The sequence below is a fragment of the Bison bison genome, unplaced genomic scaffold (genome assembly GCF_000754665.1).
Source record: "Bison bison bison isolate TAMUID 2011002044 unplaced genomic scaffold, Bison_UMD1.0 scf7180017864257, whole genome shotgun sequence".
NCBI lineage: Eukaryota > Metazoa > Chordata > Mammalia > Artiodactyla > Bovidae > Bison > Bison bison.
In genome coordinates this window covers 394,810-400,429 of record NW_011494829.1, presented here as the reverse complement: position 1 = coordinate 400,429, position 5,620 = coordinate 394,810, and the positions used below count along the sequence as shown (strand labels likewise).

The window sequence follows — 5,620 nt, the reverse complement described above, 5'->3', positions numbered from 1 at the left end:
AGCCAACATTAAAAAACAGTCAATATTACTAATCATTGGAGAAATGCAAATCAAAACCCCAGTGAGATATCATCACACAACTTTTATATGGATATTGTCAAAATAACAACAAATAATAAATGTTGAAGAGGATGTGAAGGAAAATGAACTTTGTTCACTGTTGGGAGGGATTATAATTTGATGTGAGAAATATGGAAATCAGCATAGAGGTTCCTCAAAAAGTTAAAAAAGAAGCACAATATAACCCAGCAATTCCATGTCTTATATATTCAAAGAAAATGAAAACACTAATCTGAAAAGTTATATGCAACTCAGTGTTCATAGCAGTATTATTTACAATAGCCATGATATAAAAGCAACTTAAGTATCCATCAACAGGTGAACAGATAAAGTAGATGTGACACAGATATATGTGATGAAACATTACTCAGCCATAAAAAAAAGAATACAATCTTTCCACTTACAGTATCATGGATGGATCTGTAGGGTATTATGTTTAGTGAAATATAATACTGTAAGTTTTCACTATGTGAAATGCAAAAATAAAACAAACAAGTGAATATAACAAAACAGAAAAGACTCATAGATACAGAGAACAAACTACTGGTTTGTGAGGAGAAGGTCTATGGAAGGACAAGATATGGTTAGAGGATTAAAAGAGACAAACTACTAGAAAAATTAAATAAGATACAATAAATAATAAATCAGAACAAGAGTGAGTCATTAGTAGAAGACAGTGCCAAGGAAAGATAGTGTGGCTATAAATTGATGATAAGAACATTGGATCTGAGTATTAGGAAGGAGTAGGTTAATTATCTGGAAATGGAAATGAGAAGAAGATAGATCACTCTTCTAGCTACCAAATGACAGGGGCACAGGGGAAGCATAGACTTCCCACGAGAAACAGCTTTCACGTTGAGTAACAAAGTGAAGAAATGATTGGAGAAGATAAACAAGGTCTTACTGTTGATGGACTGTAAACTGCAGGGACAAAGAACACTTTAGTGCTTGAAAAGAAATAAGAACGGGAGCAGATTAGAAATTGAAAAGGTATTTGGGAATGAGAATTTGAGTGAGAGTTTACCTGGGACCTTTGGGACCCTTATTTTAATTGATGTGAACTAGGATAATGGTTGTAATAGAATTAGTTCTGATAGCACATAGAATTAAATGGTAGTGAGGATGAGTAGTGAATAAGAAGTGAAGGATGGAAGGATATATATTTTAAAACAATTTCTATAAATTGTGTTAAATATACATGGTACAAGATGATATATGAAATCATTCTACTTTTTCATATGTAACATTGAAAACAGTATCTGACTTTGCAAGCAGGCTTTGCTGGTGGCACTAGTGGTAAAGAACCTTCCTGCCAATGCAGGAGACATAAGAGATGTGGGTTTGATTCCAGTTGGACATGACTGAACCAACTTAGCACACATGAATGCTCTTATTTGCAAGCATACATTTAGATATACATGGATTGTACAGATCTCTGTCTAACTTGATATATTTTGCATAGAAATTCCTGGATTAATACATTTGATTTCTGCTTTGGAAGTATCCCCTGGAAGAGGGTGTGGCAACCCACTCCAGTATTCTCACCTGGAGAATCCCAAGGACAGAGGAGCCTGGCATGCTACAGTCCATAGGGTAGCACAGATTTGGGCATGACAGAAGTGACTTAGCATGCACCCATGCATAAGTAACTTTTTGTTTATATTTGTTTATTTGTCTCGGTTTATCCCTTTAAAATTTTTGCAAGTGTACTCACATAGAAAATAATCACACTACCTATTCTGTTTTATCTCACTCAATATTTTATCTTAGCAATTTTTCTTCAGTAAGCACATATGGATGCACTTTTCAAAGATTTCTGCATTATAAACCTTTGCATTAATTTTTTAGTCTTTATTCTACTAATGAACACTTAGATTATTCACAGTTTTCTTGGAATTGTAAGCAATAAATATTGGTGCATACTTTATTTCACAATTTGTAATTTATGTAGTATGAAAATTTTAAAACAAACTTATTAAATAAAATGGCATTTTAATTTTAGTACTTATTTCTAAATTTTCCCTCTTAAAAAGTGTGAAAGCATACAACAGAAGTACATGATTACACTATGCAATACAAATGTTATCAAACTTATTAAAATTTGTCAATTTTCTTTTTTGAAATAGAAATTGCATTGTTTTAATTCAAAAGCTTCCAGTGTTAAAGGTGGAAATGTGGGAAATCAGACACCACACACACACTGACACACATTCACACACATACACAGACACGCATATTTTAAGATAAATTATTTGGTCAAGTTGACAGCATTTGGTATTCTATAAATCACTCCACCTAAACAGTTTCTTGCGTCTTTTCATATAACCAGCCTTGCATCTGTGCAGGAAATAACATCCTTACCACCGGCTGTGAAGGAGAAACAATTTATTTTGTATGTACTTTGGATATGCACAAGCCAATTAGGGAAACTCCTGTAATGTGGTGTGAATAACTGAAGCCTTTTTATCTTCTCTCCAGCATGAAATATTGAAACCTTTAGCAAATGTCAAAGAGCACTTTACATCTGGCAACCTGATCAGGTCCTTCAAGGGATGCTTAGTCTGGAACCCAGCCCTGATGTCACATCATTATAAACTCAATCTCCAATTTCTCAGTTATCGCTTGGACATGCACTGAAAACTTCAACTTCCTTTTCTTAACATAAAGTGTCTTACTGATATATTTCAATTTTTTCCAACTATTTAGGATTTCTTATTTTCCATTTCATTGTTTCTTATTGTATTTAATCAAGATAGATAATTAGAATAAAGAAAAATTGCTTAATAAAAACATATGTCTAAATTTTTAAAGCTGGTTAACCTTCTATCACCTCACATAGTTATTTATTACTGAGCACCTATAAAGAGATACCCCACGACCAAGGTAAGAGAGACCCAAGTAAGATGGTAGGTGTTGCAAGAGGGCATCAGAGGGCAGACACACTGAAACCATAATCACAGAAAACTAGCCATCTGATCACATGGACCACAGCCTTGTCTAACTCAATGAAACTAAGCCATGTCATGTGGGGCTACCCAAGAGGGATGGGTCATGGTGGAGAGATCTGATAGAGTGTGGTCCAGGGAGAAGGAAATGGAAAACCATTTCAGTGTTCTTGCCTTGAGAACCCCATGAACAGTATGAACAGGCAAAATGATAGGATACTGAAAGAGGAACTCACCAGGTCAGTAGGTGCCCAATATGCTACTGGAAATCAGTGGAGAAATAATTTCAGAAAGAACGAAGGGATGGGGCCAAAGCATAAACAATACCCAGCTGTGGATGTGACTGGTGATAGAAGCAAGGTCTGATACTGTAAAGAGCAATATTACATAGGAATCTGGAATGTTAGGTCCAGGAACCAAGGCAAATTGGAAGTGGTCAAATAGGAGATGGCAAGAGTGAACGTCAACATTCTAGGAATCAGTGAACTAAAATGGACTGGAATGGGTGAATTTAAATCAGATGACCATTATATCTACTACTGTGGGCAGGAAACCCTTAGAAGAAATAGAGTAGCCATCATGGTCAACAAAAAAGTCAGAAATGCAGTACTTGGATGCAATTTCAAAAATGACAAAATGATCTCTGTTGGTTTCCAAGGCAAGCCATTCAATATCACAGTAATCCAAGCCTATGCTCCAACCAGTAATGCTGAAGAAGCTGAATTGAAAGGTTCTATGAAGACCTACAAGACCTTTTAGAACTAACACCCAAAAAAGATGTCCTTCTCATTATAGGGGACTGGAATGCAAAAGTAGAAAGTCAAGAACCACCTGGAGTAACAGGCAAATTTGGCCTTGGAGTGCAGAATGAAGTAGGGCAAAGGCTATTAGAGTTTTGCCAAGAGAACGCAGAGGTCATAGCAAACACCCTCTTCCAACAACAAAAGAGAAGACTCTGTACATGGACATCACCAGATGGTCAACAACGAAATCAGATTGATTATATTCTTTGCAGCCAAAGATGAAGCTCTATGTAGTCAGCAAAAACAAGACCGGGTGCTGACTGTGGCTCAGATCATGAGCCAAATTCAGACTTAAATTGAAGAAAGTAGGGGAAACCACTAGATCATTCAGGTATGACCTCAATCAAATCCCTTATAATTATACAGTGAAAGGGAGAAATAGATTTAAAGGACTAGATCTGATAGAGTGCCAGATGAACTATAGACAGAGGTTCATGACATTGTACAGGAGACAGAGATCAAGACCATCCCCATGGAAAAGAAATGCAGAAAAGCAAAATAGCTGTCTGGGGAGGCCTTACAAATAGCTGTGCAAAGAAGAGAAGCCAAAAGCAAAGGAGAAAAGAAAAGATATAAGAATCTTACATTGAACCTGGACTGGCATCTCGTTTCATACATGATATTTTACATGTTTCAATGCCATTCTCCCAAATCTTCCCACCCTCTCCCTCTCCCACAGATACTGGATGCTTGGGGCTGGTGCACTGGGACGACCTGGAGGGATGGTATGGGGAGGGAGGAGGGAGGAGGGTTCAGGAGGGGGAGCACATGTATACCTGTGATGGATTCATTTTGATGTTTGGCAAAACTAATACAATTATGTAAAGTTTAAAAATAAAATAGGCTAAGTCGCTTCAGTCGTGTCGGACTCTGTGCGACCCCATAGACTGCAGCCCACCATTCCTAAGTATCCCAAGCTTCCTACTGTCAGCCTCGACCGTTCGTGCTCTTCGCCTAGTGTGGGCCACAAGTTCAACCCCGCAGGAACCAAGGATCCAGCTGGTTGAAGAGGAGCTGAACCGAGCTCAAGAGCGCCTGGCCACTGCGCTGCAAAAGCTGGAGGAAGCTGAGAAAGCTGCTGATGAGAGCGAGAGAGTTATGAAGGTTATTGAAAACCAAGCCTTAAAAGATGAAGAAAAAATGGAACTCCAGGAAATCCAACTCAAAGAAGCTAAGCACATTGCAGAAGAGGCACACAGGAAGTATGAAGAGGTGGCTCGCAAGTTGGTGATTATTGAGGGAGACTTGGAGCGCACAGAGGAGCGAGCGGAGCTGGCAGAGTCCCGTTGCCGAAAGATGGGTGAGCAAATCAGACTGATGGACCAGCACCTGAAGTGTCTGAGTGCTGCTGAAGAAAAGTACTCTCAAAAGGAAGACAAATATGAGGAAGAGATAAAGATTCTTACCGATAAACTGGAAAAGACAATTGATGATTTGGAAGATAAACTGAAATGCACCAAAGAGGAGGACCTCTGTATACAAAGGATGCTGAACCAGACTCTGCTTGACCTGAATAAAATGTAGAGCACCCCAGCCCCGCCCTGCCGCTGCTCCTCCCTCTCACCCCGACTCCGACTGGACTGGGGCCAGCCTGCCCGAAGCTGACCTTTAAACCGAGGGCTGATCTTTAACTGGAAGGCTGCTTTCTCCTTTCGCCGCCTCTCCCACCCCCCCTACTCCTGTGTCCTTTTCGCCAAACAGTCTCTGCCTCTCCCCAGAGATTCCAGTTGGGCTAGAGGCTGAGCACCTTTGGGAACAACGTTTAAGGGAATGTGAGCACAATGCAAAGTGTCTTTAAAAGCATGTTGTGAT

General features: G+C 39.0%; 1 pseudogene; it reads left to right on the top strand.

Moving 5' to 3' along the window:
- Positions 1-4,804: 4,804 nt before the first annotated feature.
- On the top strand, positions 4,805-5,332 carry LOC104994368 (annotated as a pseudogene).
- The last annotated feature ends 288 nt before the right edge of the window (positions 5,333-5,620 follow it).